Source organism: Acinonyx jubatus, chromosome A1, assembly GCF_027475565.1.
Source record: "Acinonyx jubatus isolate Ajub_Pintada_27869175 chromosome A1, VMU_Ajub_asm_v1.0, whole genome shotgun sequence".
In the NCBI taxonomy this organism is placed as follows: domain Eukaryota; kingdom Metazoa; phylum Chordata; class Mammalia; order Carnivora; family Felidae; genus Acinonyx; species Acinonyx jubatus.
Window position 1 is genome coordinate 118,476,190 of NC_069380.1, and position 14,792 is coordinate 118,490,981.

The following is a 14,792-nucleotide window of genomic DNA, read 5'->3' on the forward strand; positions in this document are numbered from 1 at the left end:
AATTTCTTTTGGGTTATCTAGTAACATTATCCAAAAAAAAAAAAAGAATCCATGTTTGTTTCTGGGATTTTCCCATTGGCTTGCCTCTGAAGGGCTGGGAAGAACCTTTCGTAAGTGACAGTTATTAAAACTTTTAGGCTCTGTTAAGAAAAAAAAACAGCATATGTGTATGTATGAGTAATATGTATATGTGTGTCAGTCAATTTTTTTCAATCTTTTGTTGCTGCCTAATCTCTCTTCAGCAACCTGGCAGCTGGGGATTCCTAAAGGGCTCAGACTTCATATCAAGTATCAAGTCAGGGGCATCTTGACTTGATACATCCTTCCTACCCATTGCGTCTCTTCAGCAGCTGGGCCACCTTTTGAGGTGACTGGGCAGCCATGGCCAGAGAGAGCCCAGGATCCCTGCAGAAGGGAGCAGAGGGCAGTGCAAAATAGCCCTCCAGGAGACGAGAACATCAAAAATATTTGTTCACCAGAGTTTGCAGTTCCCTGCAGTTTTATAAATAATTCACTTGGGTAATGTTTTATCAAGAACTGCACAATTGTCTCAAAAGCCTGAGAATCTCATGGGCTTAAAAAAATTCTTAATCGAAAAACATCAAGGCTTTGACTGGATACCTTTATCCTTTTTTCCTTCTTGGAAAAAAAAATCTGTAACACGCAAATGAGTTTGTTATAATTGCCCACCTAGTGTGTAAAATTTCGGCTTCAGTGTCACGCTTAACAGGGAATGTGCATAAGTACATGAAGCCAGCCGAGCATTCAAGGTTTCTATTTGTTGTTTTTCTTTACCAGCCAGCAGTTGGACACTGTGCTCGTCTTCAGGAAGAAGTCGTTAAATCAATTCTTTATTTAACCTCTTTGCTGACTTATGTTCCCTGTCCTATGACGAAGGTATTTTAGTCCACCTGCTCCTTATTAAGCATGAATTCCCCTCATAGTGTTTTAATCCACTGGTTTGCATTTCTGGACATACATCCCTTGCATGAACTAATAGTAAAATCTATTTCTCTGGTCACAAGGTGAAATAGGCAAGAATATGTGAATGATTCATGAAACTCCATCATCGCCCAGGAGAGATTGTAAGTTATTTGCCAAAGATGGTGACTCTTTAGAGAAGATGGATAGGATTGATTTAGTGGTAAAAGTGTGTGATCTGGGTCAGATGACCTAGTTTGTAGCTAAGCTACACCACATGTGAACTGTGTGACCCTGACCGCCCTCTTTAACTCTCTGTGTCTCAGCTTCCCTGCCTATTAACTGTAGATAATAATTATTCCTACCTAAGAAAGTTTCTGTAAGGATTAAGCAAGTTAATAAATGGAAGGCACTCAGGGCAGGGCTAGAGCAGAGGATGCACTTTGTAAATGTAGCTGCTCTGAGTCATTTTGTCTCAACACACTTTCTGGGTGAAGCTCTTCCTCCTGACATATAGCAAATGTTAATTAAATAAGTGCACACATGTTTCCTGGAGTTTCCACCCCGAAACTGTGGACATATCGGCTTTTCTGTTTTTCATTCTGCTTTCCATCACCAGGTTAAATTTAATGGATCAGTGCTGTCCTTTTGTACCCTAGATTTTCCATATAAGATTCCCACAGAAGGATGCACATGACCAGTGGACGGGGCAAAACAAAGAGGAGGCAAAACAAAGAGGCAGTCTATCAAATTAGCTGCCATTCTTTTCCTCCAGTGACAAATCTATAGTGATCAATTTGAGCTGCAAAGACTTTAAGCTTTTACTTTTTCTGCTTCTCAACAGATAATCTCTTTGAATTGTTAAAAGATAAACTGAGGCCTATTAAAATTTTTAAAAGTTGATTTGAACAAAAATCAATTTGAATCAGGCAGCATGTAATCTGGCAGATAGAGAGGAGCTCCAAGGAGTTGCACACAATGAAAGACTTTTATAAGCAGAAGGGAGCAGGAACAAGGAAGTTATACTAGTATATACAAGTATATAACTATATATATATATATATATACTTGTATATATATACAAGTATAGTTATACTATACTAGAACAGGATGGTAATTGCAAGGTTACCTTCCTTTAGGGGACAGCAGAGGCCTATCAGGCAGATTACTTAACTAGTACTGACAGGATGATTCTTTTTTAAGTGAATATTCCGTTTCACAGAAAGCCAAAATTGTAATTAGGTCTTGCTTTGGTGGTATTAAGCTTAGCATAGGCAGCTCCATTTTGGGCAGACCTGTTGCCTCGTTTTCAACAATTCCCCTCATTTTACTGGACTCTCTGCCTACCTGAGAGAGGTCTTTAAAATTTAAGGCATGAGTGCCACTCTCAGCTAACTCTGGGGTTCTCACAGTTTTTGCTGAATCTCTGTGTGATATTCACAGGTCACAACTTCAGATTCACATGTTTTTAGTAAGTTTTTAATTTTAATTCTAATATGGTGAACACACAGTGTTATTTTAGTTTCAGGTGTCCAATACAGTGATTCAACAATTCCACACATCACCCAGTGCTCATCATGACAAGTACACTCCTTAATCTCCATCACCTATTTAACCTATCCCCCCCATCCACCTCCCCTCTAGTAATCATCAGTTTGTTCTCTATAGTTACACATCTGGGTCTTAATTTGTCTCTTTCTCTCCTTTTTTCCTTTCCTCATTTGTAAGTTCAGATTCTTTTAGTTGGTCATTATCTTTGTTCCTTTTCCAACATTCTATTCATCAGGAGATCTTTTGTTTGTGGGAGGTTGGCTGTGAACATGCATTTTGAGAGAATTTAGTGCACCAAGAAGACTTATGATTATTATAAGCAGGATAACTTCCAATGTTTGGAATGCACTTTGGAGGCTTGGTCTCCAAGACCCAAACCAATGAGAATCAAATAAGTAAAGGAAGTTCCCATAGAAGGCATCACTTTCTTAAGCCAACTGGCTTATTCATTGATCTCACGTAGCTGGGTCCCAACTTCCCCAGAGATGTTAATCCAAGTGCAGGTGGTATTTGCCATAGCATAAACACCTTCTTCCTCAGCTAAAATATAATTAAAGACTTATACTATTATGAGAACAAGTTTGGTCAGAGAGTCTAGGGATTTTGTTGGGCAGCTACTGCTTTGCCAGCAGATTCGGGGATAAGTGCAAGAATTAAGGAACAATGTCTTCCCATGCATTAACAAAGAAGAAAAGCAAGGCGCAAAAAGGCAGAAGAATAAAGGTTTCATACTGGGGATGAACATTTTGATCCGTGATCTTGGGAAAGCTGCCCACCTCAAGATGCCGTCTGCTTCTGGGGAGAAACCTCCCTAGTCAATTTTAATTTTAGATTTCCAGCTGGTGTACAGTTCCAAGAGTCTGAAAAAACCCTCTTTAATTGGGATATATGAACCTAAAGTTCAAGTCCCTGAAGTTTGGCTGCTATTTGGGTAGTGAGAAGAACCTGGTATCATCCCTTACAAGGACATTCAAGGGCGGTCTTTGTTCTTCATAATTCCAAACCAGAAGGGTGGGAGAGAATTTGGAAACATTAGTTTTTGAAAAGTCATAACCAGATATTTGAGGAAACTAGAGGAATTCAGCATCCAATTCACTTTACAGGTATGGAACAAACCTTAGAGACAATTAGCAGGATTAGAATTTAAATACAGATAAAGGTCCAAAGATAATTTCTCTCTCTATAATCAACCTCATTTTACCAAAGATAATCACAGTAAAGCTAATTTGTTTGCATTAAACTTGGCGTGGTATTATTTACCTAAGTCCAACAAGAATTCCTTTATAAGAAATCTCAGATTGAACTCTTAAAGCCTTTTGAGGGTAGGAAATCAAGCCCAGGCCTTGCCATCAGATGTGTCATCAGACTTTGCCTGTAATACCTATAGATTTCGGTGAATTCTTCCCTTTTTGAGGTTCCACAGATATCTTGTTTCCTGGGCCTGCCACGACGTCACCTTTTTTACTTTCCTGGTAAGGCAGCTGGGAACCGTTGTAAGCAAGGTCTTTCCAAGGGGCTTTATTAGCTCCATAAAGTAAACCTTAGTTCCTTAAAGCTGTGGCCCTATCTGAGTCAATATACGTTCTCAAATATGACATTCCAGCGAAGGCCTTGGCAACATAACCAATGTTTCCAATTGTGTCCTGTTACAAGGAGAACAGTATGAAAGAGACTATCCTCCCAAGATCCAGAGTCACTCTCAAAGATAACCAAAACAGACAAGTCCCCCTAAGAACCAGCAGGAGTTGGTGGGACCCTAAGAAAGAAAGCAGGGCAACCTACATTTCTGCCCAGCCATATTTTGGAGGACCCCAATCTGACGATTGTCAACCTAAGTTGGTAGGACACAAAATGAGACAAACAAGAAGGGAGTAGCTGTCCCTGGGAAAGGACCAACAACTAATGGTACCTGAGAGCAAATTCACGAGTCACAATTCAAAGACCTAATTGTTACAAATGTTTTTGTTTTTGTTGTGTTTGTTTGTTTTTTTTCTTGCCAATCTGAATTTGGAAAGGAAGAGGCAAGGACATTTTACCTTCCTCTATCGACCAGGCACCACAGATAGAGATAGGAGCGCCCACTTTGGTACAAACGCTTACCCTTTAGGTGGCCTCGGCCAGTTTTCCCAGAATGCCCCTGCCGGCCTCCGAGAGAGCACGATGCCCCAGCGTTCTCATCCTGGTCACCAGACACGTCAGAGGAGGACCAATATCCCCTTTCCCTCACGGCGAGGGCTCGGCTGGGACGCCTTTGTCTGGAGGGCACCGCGCAGGTGCACGAGCCGCTCCCGGACAGAAGAGCTCCCGCGACGCCACGGTAACGCGAGAGGGTCTTTGCGGAGCTTCAGCTGCTCGTGCAGCCTTCCAGCGGAAGGGCTCGCCGCCCGCCGCCCGCCCCGGCCCCGCAACCGGGCGGTTTTTACAGCGGACGCCGAACAACCCGAACTCAGTCCCTCTTCACAGTCGGACCCGGTCCGGTTTCTAAGCCGGAACCAGTCCGTTCCCGAACTTCTTCCGGTTTTGAAGTCAGACTAAGTCTGCCGTGGGACTCGGCCTGGTTTCGAAGTCAGACCCAGTCCGACTCCAGCCGGCTTGGGGGTCCAGTCAGGAAGAAGAAATGTTCCAGGAACGCTTGAGAGCTTCTCACGTAAAAGCTGCTGGGATCTCACAGGGGCGTCCCGACCACGTCCTGAGGCAGCGAGAAGCAGCGAGCTCAAGGATCCTGTTGCTGGAGCTCAGGGGGCTCAGCAGGTACCAGGGTCTGGTTGCAGGAGCTCAAGGGGCTCAGCAGGTACCCTGGTCTGATTGCTTGAGCTCAAGGGCCTAGCAAGTTCCTACCTGGGTCTGGTTGCTCAAGCTAGGGGCTCAGCAGGTACCTGGGTCTGGTTGCTCGAGCTCAGGGGGCTCAGCAGGTACCTGGGTCTGGTTGCTCCAGCTCAAAGGGAGTAGCAGGTACCTGGGTCTGGTTGCTGGAGCTCAAGGGGCTCAGCAGGTGCCCTGGTCTGGTTGCTTGAGCTCAAGGGGCCTAGCAAGTTCCTACCTGGGTCTGGTTGCTCAAGCTAGGGGCTCAGCAGGTACCTGGGTCTGGTTACTGCAGCTCAGGGGGCTTAGCAGATTCTTACCTGGGTCTGGTTGCTTGAGCTCAGGGGGCTCAGCAGGTACCTGGGTCTGTTTGCTCAAGCTCAAGGGGCTCAGCAGGTACCTACCTGGGTCTGATTGCTCGAGCTGAGGGGGCTCAGCAGGTACCCAGGTCTGGTTGCTGGAGGTCAAGGGGCTCAGCAAGTTCCTACCTGGGTCTGGTTGCTGGAGCTCAAGGGGCTCAGCAGGTACCTACCTGGGTCTTGTTGCTCCAGCTCAGGGGGCTCAGCAGGTACCCAGGTTTGGTTGCTGAACCTCTAGGGGAGCAGCAGGTACCTACCTGGGTCTGGTTGCTCCTGGTTCCCTCTTCCATCACCAGGACTGTGAAAACATAAACATGAGGCATATTACAATTTCAAGACGTTATGTGGGCAAAAATGGATTCGGATCCAGCAACATCCAATCTAGCAGATCAAAAGGAGCTCCGAGGAGCTGTACAGAATGAAAGACATTTACAGCCAGAGGGGAGCAGGAACGAAGAGGTTACACGACTAGACAAAAAGGCAGGTTAGTTGTTGGAAGGTTACCTTCCTTTAGGGGATGGAGGGGTCTATCTGGCAGAATAAATAACTAGTGCTGATCAGGAAATTCTTCTTCTTTTGTTTATTTATTTAATTTGAGAGAGAGAGAGAACATGGAGCAGGGGAGGGACAGAGACAGAGGGGAGTCCCAAGCAGGCTCCGCACTGCCAGCATGGAGACCCATGCAGGGCTTGAACCCACGATCCATGAGATCATGATCCTATCGGATACCAAGAGTCAGATGCTCAGGGGACTGAGCCCCCCAGGTGCTGCTGATGAGGGGATTCCTGATTGGTTTAAGATTCCTCTTCTGGGAGAGCAGGAACTATAATTAAATTACGCTTTGGTTTGGTGGTGTGGGGCTTAACATAAATGACTCTATTTTGGCCCTGTTGTCTTTTTTTTTTAACAATACTGCAAAAGCACCACTTGCAAAACTTATCTTCAGGCTTGTTAAGGTAATTTATTAAAATTAAAGGAGGCAATTAGTTATTTTAAGCCACATGGGAATTTTAAGGAAAAGGTTAAGATTTTGAAGAGCTAGAATTTCTGAACTTTTTCTCTTCTTCTTTCTTTTCTTTTTCTTCTTCTCCTTCCCTTTTCCTCTCTTTCCCTCCTCCTCTCTCTTCTTCTGCTCTTCCTTTCAGTGCAGCTCAGTGTGTGGCATTGGTGGCTGGAAGTCTTCAGTGAACCTAGGTATGTAAGAACAAGGTAGTTTGGCTAGATTAAAGCTTACTGTGAATGGGGTAATCAATAGTTGGAAAAGTAGGTATAGGATAGATCCAAGAAAGCTTGAGATGCTGTGCTAATGCATAGTAACTCAGAGTCACTGAGGATGAGGAGGCAGAGGGAATGAGATACATAATATTTTTTATTACTCTGGACATGAGGTCATAGCCTAATCAGGTTTTCTCCAGAATCCACAAAAACTGAAGTGTCCTGGTTACTCTTGTAAAAATATTAAATGGGAAGAGTGGGCAGAAACAAGCTTTATGTGTTGCTGGGACTCACCTGTCTCTGAATTCAGCCTTCAAACTTCAGCAGAGTCGAAACGGTGGTGCGGGGCACCTCCAAGAGACAGCGAAGAAAATTCTGCCTTCCTGTTTCCTCCTTCAGATGATCTTCCTTTCTTATAACTAACCTCCCCCAACTCACTTCTGCTTTGATTTCTGTACCGAAAGTGTCCACCTTACCTTTAAGGCCTCTAGAATCAGAAGGTTTCTCTTTTTCTTTTGGACTTTCTTTTTTACAAGGAACTTTTAACAAAGTCCAGCAAAGCTGTGGTGCTCCTGAAAGCTTGCTCTGTTTAAATTGTATCCAGAATTATAATTTCTTTAACGGTGGCCATTCCTCTGGTATTGTGTATCACACTGAAAAAAAGATATTTTGAAATTCTTTAACAGCATATTAAAATGCAAATCGGTCTTCCTATTAAAGATTTCTGGAAGTTCTCCGACAACACATTTAAATGCAAATTGCTGAAGTGTAGATGCTAAAATTAAAATTGGGAACAGAATACACCTCCATGGAGGGGCTGGTGCTCTTAACAGCATAGAGGAAAGCAGTACTCTAGGCCTCCTGTATTGTAATCACACAGTCAGTAGGTGACCCACCGAAGGGACACTTCCAGAGGAGAACATTCCCACCTCTCAGTTGCTTCTCCTCTTGCATTTAATTCTGCAAAATGGATCTGAGCCGAGTAGGCTCATGGCAACCTAATACAATACAGATTTTTTCCTCCTCTTGTGTCGTGTTGTCTGGACAGGGGCAGGCAAAGCTCCTAACCCACTGGTATTATTTACTTTGCAACTCTGCCAGGGTCTATTTACAGCTTGTCTGAGATTTCTTCCCTTTCTTCTGCTCTTCCTAGAAGTGGATTGTTCTGGGAGGCAGGTCCCTATAGCAACGATACAAGCCAGTGCTTTTCCAATTCTCCTTTTGTGACACTGCAGGGTCCCTCTAATTATTCCAGGGGGGTGTCATGGGACTCTTAAAACAGAATTAGTTTTAATTCACTCTAAATTTAAAAATAAATATGTGTCATTCTGTGGTTTGGGGCCACTGGATGGTAAAGAATGTGGGCTGTGCGTAAGGATGATGATGAGAGTGAAATTAAATAATGATCTGTTCAAAACGACTTGAAAATTTAATGGTAGAGATTATTTCAGGATGATGTGGTTTCTTCAGAATAATGGAGAATAGACTCCTAGTCCTTAAAATGTGGCTCCCAGGTTGCTATTCTCATATAGGCTGGGCTAGGAGGAAAGCCTTTCTTGGCAAGGCTGAGCACTCTGTCTTCTGACATTGTTTTTCTTTTTTTAATTTTTTTTAATATTTGTTTATTTTTAAGACAGAGAGAGAGAGAAAGCATGGACAGGGGAGGGTCAGAGAAAGAGGGAGACACAGAATCTGAAACAGGCTCCAGGCTCTGAGCTGTCAGCACAGAGCCTGACGTGGGGCTCAAACCCACGGACTGTGAGATCATGACCTGAGCCGAAGTTGGACACTTAACCGACTGAGTCACCCAGGCGCCCCTTGACATTGTTTTTCCAGGTGATGTGTCCTTCGGACTTTTTTAAGTAGTCCTGGGAAAATATCCTGGCTCAATAGGTCTCTTTGGTACTCTTTATTGGATCCTCTGTTTAAAAGTAATTTTTAGTTACACAAATACACATGAATACATTTTCCCTTAAAGGTTCTTTTTCTTAAACCCAGTACCCTGTCCTTGTTCTGGGAGTTAACTCCTGTTGTGAACTTAATATGTACTCTTCAAAATGCTTACATATATATCTACAGATGATATGTAGCACTATTGTTAAACTGTCGTGTAAAAGTCATTCTAGGGGTACCTGAGTGGCTCAGTCAGGTTAAGTGTCTGACTTTGGCTTAGGTCATGATCTTGTGGTTTGTTAGTTCAAGCCCTGCATTGGGCTCTGTGCTGACAGCTCAGAGCCTGGAGCCTGCTTCAGAGTCTATGTCTCCCTTTCTCTCTCTGCCGCAGCCCCCCCCCCCCCCGCCAACCCCTGCTTGCACTCTGTGTCTCTCTCAAAAAATAAATAAACATTAAAAAATTTAAATATATATAAAAGTCTTTCTAAAATAAGATCTTTGTCTATCAGTGTGTCTTAGAGGATTGTCAGTTTTGATGTTTATAGCTTTAATTCATTTATTTGCTTTTAGTGTTATATAATTATATTATAGTTTATTTAACCAGTTTCTTAATGGTATACATTTAGATTACTTGTAATTTTTCAGTATTACAAATAATGCTGCAAGGAATATTTTTGCATTTGGCTCATATTAGGGTAGATACTGAGAAATGCAATTACTCTGAACCTAATTTTTCAAGGAATTTGCCCCTTTCTCTTAGTCTTCTGTATCAGCAGATATATCTAGAAACATTCCTTTTTTGACTGGTAGGTTCTGGTTTACTGAAAAGAGAGATTTTGTTCCCTGTTGAAACTCTTTTCCATAATCTGCATGATTAAAAAAAATCACGATATTGCAAGAAATTACATCATAATGGCAGTCATATCCTGTGTTTTATCCACAGCGCAGATGACAGGGCATAAAGCAGAGCTCTGAGTGATGGAGTTAATATCATTGATTCATTGCTGCTACGTGTCCATAGATTCTTTATTCTTCTCCAAGGGTCAAAAGCTCCCTATCAGTTTTTCCCCTAAGTGTGTCATTTCTCTTTGAAAAGTTTGCCATAGAGCAGAAATAATAATTCTCAATTGTATAGTTCTTTGTATTCTTTGGTGGGCCTCATAATCTGGAAATAGTGAAATATCTGGTGAATTCAGAGAGTGTAGATAGCTCAAAGTTGGTAATGATGGCAATGATGATGATAGTGCTCCAGTGAGCTGATGGGAATCCTTGCCGGAGGAAAAAACAAACTGCTCAATGACTTCCTTCTGTAGAGTACATGTTAAGCTTAGTTAGGGAATAGATAAGCTTTTGCATGATTTTATTTATTTATTTATTATATTTAAATACAGGTTAATGAACATAGTGTATTAATGGTTTCAGGAATAGAATTTAATGATTCATCACTTACATACAACACCCAGTGCTCATCCCAACAAGTGCCCTCCTTAATGTCCATCACCCCTTTAGTCCATCCCCCAACCTACCTCCCCTCCAGAAACCTTCAGTTTATTCTTCTGTATTTAAGATTCTCTTATGGTTTGCCTCCCTCTCATTTTTTATCTTATTTTTCCTTCCCTTCCCTATGTTCATCTGCTTTGTTTCTTAAATCCTACATATGAGCGAAATCATGATATGTATCTTTCTCTGACTTATTCCCCTTAGCATAATACATTCTAGTTCCGTCCACGTTGTTGCAGATGTCAAGATTTCATTCTTTTTGATCGCCAAGTAATATTGCATGATGTAATTTTAGTCGCAGAAGGCCAAACTTGGAAAAGCACTTAGACAAACACCCTCATATTCTTTTAAGAAAATTGGGTCTCGGGGCACCTGGGTGGCTCAATCGGTTGAGCATCCGACTTCGGCTCAGATCATGACCTCACGGTTTGTGAGTTCGAGCACCATGTCAGGCTCTGTGCTGACAGCTCAGAGCCTGGAGCCTGCTTCAGATTCTGTGTCTCCCTCTTTCTCTGCCCCTCGCCTGCTTGTGCTCTGTCCCTCTCTCAAAAATAAATAAACATTAAAAAAAAAAAAAGAAAATTGGGTCTCAAAGAAGTGATATATCTTGTCCAAGATCACTTAGGAAGATAGTGGTAGCATCAGCATTATAAATCAGATTTTTGAAATTTTATTTTTAATAGTTCTATGAATTTTGACACATTCGCTAATACATTCAGGATACAAAACAATTCCATCATTCCAAAAAACTGTGTTTCCGCTGTGTAACCAAATCTGACCTCCATCCCTAACCTCTGGCAACTAGTGGTCTCTGAAATAGAAGTGCTTTTTCAAGGATTTCGTATACATGAAGCATAGAGTAACCTTTTACATTTGGCTCCTTCCCCTTAAATAATATGTTTAAGATTCCTTCATGTTTTGAATGCATTAGAAGTTCATTCCTTTTTATTTCTGAGTTGCAGTCTGTTGTGTGGATGTATTGCAGTTACTTCATCCATTCACCCACCGAAGGGCATTTGGGTTGTTTCTAATTTCTGGTGATTACAAATAATGCTGTTATAAATATGTGTGTGCAAGTTTTTGTGAGAACGTAAGATTGTATCAGTCTAGAGTAATTCCACTGGAGGCGGAATTGCTGGGTCATACAGTAAGCACATATTTAATGTTAGAAGAAGCTGCCAAACTTTAACCAGAGTGGCTGTACCATTTTGCAGTGCCGCCAGAGCAAGATGTTCAGGTATTTTCATCTTTGCCAGCACTTGCTACTGTTCGTGTTGAGATTTTAGCAATTTTAATATGTTTGCAGTGTATCTCACTGTAGTTTTAATTTGCCTTTACCTAATAAGGAATGATGTTAGGCAGGTTTTCATGACCTTGTCATTTGTAGGTCTTCTTGGGGGAAATGCCTGTTAAAATGCTTTATCTAGTTTTTAATGGGTTTATTTATTGCCTTTCTGTTGAATTTTAAAATTAAAAATATGTATATATTCAAGATGTAAGTACTTTGTTGAATATGTGATTTGTGGCTTGGCTATTTTTCCCCCCTAGTATGTAGTTAGTCTTTTCACTTGCTGTCTTTTGCAGAGCAAAGTTTTCAATTTTGATGAAGTCACATTTATCAGTTTTATTTTATGGGTTGTGATTTGATGTCACATCTAAGAGCTTTTTGCCTAACTCAGGGTTTCAAGAAATCCTTGTTGGCATCAAAAAGTTTAATAGTGCTTTGTTTTCTATATAAGTGTAAGATCCATTTTGAGTTAATTTTTATTTAACACATGAGGTATAAATACAGGGTTTTTGTGTTTTGTTTTTTGTCTTTGTTTTTGGCTTCTATATGTTCAATTGTCCATCCCCATTCATTAGAGTCTATACTTTTTCTTCATTGACTTGCTTTTGGTCTGTTGTCAAAACTCAGTTTTCTGTATGTCTGTTTCTGAAATCTGTATTCTGTTCCATTGATCCATATGACTCCCCTTGCATCCATACCACACTTACTGTCCTGTTTACTGTAGCTTTATAAGTTTTATGGAATCACGTGAGATATCTCACTTTTGTTCTTAAACTTTAAAATTGGTTGGGATACTTTGTTCTTTTACCTTTTCATATAGATAGAACCGGTTTTTCAAAATTTCAAAAAAAAATCCTACTAGACTCTTGATTGGGATTGTATTATATCTTTAGATCCATTTGGAGAGATTTGAGGAAAATCAAAATCTTAAAACATTGGGAAAATTAAAATCCTAAAATATTGAGGCTTCCATTCTGCACATATAGTATATCCTTCCACTAATTCACAATTCTTCTTTATTTCATAAGTGTTTTAAAGTTTTCAGCAACAGATTTAGCACATATTTTGTTAGCTTTATCACTAAGTATTTAATTTTTTGGAGCTTTAAAACATTTTTTTAATCTTCAAATGTTCATTGCTTACTGTAAAGAAATATGATTGATTTTTGTGTGTTGATCTCATATGATGCAGCCATGTTGAACTCATTTATTAGGTCTAGGAACTTTTTGATAGATGCTTTGCAATTTTCCATGTTGACAATGATAGTGCCTATGAGTAGAGACAATTTTATTTCTTCTTTTGCAATCCATATGCATTTTATTTCTTTTAGTGTGTCTTATTGCAGTGACTAGGGCTTTAGTCTAATATTGAACAGGAAAGGTGATAGTGGGTATCCTTGCCTTGGCCTCCATTCTAGGGGAAAAGCATTAATTCTTTATTTATTAATTATGATGTTTGCTGCATGTTTTTAAAGAGGTCTTTATTCAGTTTAAGAAAGCTCTTCTTTTTAAAATTGTTTTAAAATGTTCATTTATTTTTGAGAAAGAGAGAGAGACAGAGCGTGAGAGGGGTAGGGGCAGAGAGAGAGGGAGACACAGAATCTGAAGCAGGCTCCAGGCTCTGAGCTGTCAGCACGGAGCCCGATGCGGGGCTCGAACCCACGAACACATCATGACTTGAGCCAAAGCCGGATGCCCAACCGTCTGAGCCACCCAGGCACCCCAGCTATCTATTTCTTCTTAAGTGAGTTTTGGTAGTGTGTCTTCACCTGGTGCACTTCATCTAAGTTGTTGAATTTATGGCCATAAAGTTTTTCTTACCATTATCCTATAATCCTTTTAACGTCTCTGAAGTCTGTAGTGATATATTCTGATATAGGTAATTTGTGTCTTCCCTCTTTTTAATTTGTCAATCTGGAGGGAGGGTGTGTTTTTTTTTTCTTTCTTTCTTTTTTCCCCATAAATTAAGTTGATCTTTTCAAAGAAGCTGCTTTTGGTTTCATTGATTTTTCTTCTGTTTTCCATTTTCTTCTTTATTTACTTCCTTCTGCTTGCTTTAAGTTCCATATGTTATTCTTTTCTTAGTTTCTTAGGGTAGAAACTTTGATTATTGATATGAGAATGTTTTTCATTTCTTTGTTTTTTTAAGAAAGTTTATTTTTTTTAGTAATCTCTACACCCAATGTAGCGCTCAAACTCATGACCCCAAGATTGCTAGCTCTTCCAACTGAGCCAGCCAAGCTTCCTCATTCTTTGTTTCTAATAGAAGCATTAAATGCTGTATGTTTTCTCTTAAGCACTGCTTTAGGTGCATACCATTGTTTTTGACGTGTTGTATGTTCATTTTCATTCAAATTGGAGTATTTTCTAACTTCCTTTGGCTCCTGGATTATTTACAAGCGTGTTGTTTAACTTGCAAATTTTGGGGGATTTACTAGGTATCTTTTTGTTACTGATTCCTGGTTCAATTTTGTTATGAAAAAATATCTTGCATTAGTTAGATTAAACATTTTGTTAAAGTTAGTTTTTATGACACAGCATATGGTCTGTCCTGTTGAATGTTCCATGTGTACTTGAAAACAACATGTATTGTACATTATTGAATAGAGTGTTTTATGTCAATTAGGCCAAATTGGTTGATAGCGTTCAGGACTTTTGTGTCCTTGTTGGTTTTCTTTCTGCTTGATCTTTGGATATGAGAGATGAGTTTACAAGTCTCCCAAGTTTCATTATGGCTTTGTTTCTCCTTTCAGCTACACTCATTTTTGCTTTGAATATGTACTTTGAATATGTTATTAGGTACAAATACACTTAGAATTTTTATATTAATGAATTGGCCCTTTGAAAATAATTTCTGTAACATCCCTCTTGATCTCATAATTTTTCTTGTTCCAAAGTCTTAATCTTATCTTTATGTAGCCCCCACTATGATCAATTGGTGGCAAAGGAGCAAGAGAATAGGAAGAAAGACTCCTGAGCTCACAGCAGCCCTCTTTTCCACTTCCTCTGATCATAGCAAAATATGGCTTTCAGATTAGATAAAAGTCTGCACAGGAGTATAGCCTCATGATTTAGGCTTGCCTGGGGATAACACAGGAGGCTAAAAAATATTAAACCAGTATTCCCCTCACAGTGCTATCCATCCCACAGAGGCCCCTTTCCTGGTTTTTTGGCCTTGAAGAGAGGGGAGAGAACCCTCCTGAAGTGTTTTCTGATTACACCTGCTGCATGGTCTTGAGATTCAGAGTTTTGTGGAGTTCAAGC

At 40.5% G+C, this 14,792-nt stretch overlaps 1 protein-coding gene and 1 long non-coding RNA gene across 4 annotated transcripts in view; one reads left to right on the forward strand and one right to left on the reverse strand.

The window, feature by feature from the left end:
• The window catches only part of LOC128315597 (uncharacterized), a 45,632-nt gene extending 40,681 nt beyond the window's left edge, over positions 1-4,951 (reverse strand). The window contains exon 1 of one of the 3 annotated variants that reach the window (XR_008298524.1): positions 4,573-4,951. This is a non-coding gene — a long non-coding RNA (uncharacterized LOC128315597). The remainder of the gene's footprint in view (positions 1-4,572) is intronic. The other 2 variants (XR_008298525.1, XR_008298523.1) reach the window with 2 other exon arrangements.
• Positions 1-14,792, forward strand: part of KCTD16 (potassium channel tetramerization domain containing 16) — a 261,110-nt gene that overhangs the window by 56,785 nt on the left and 189,533 nt on the right. The gene's annotated exons all lie outside the window — the stretch shown is intronic.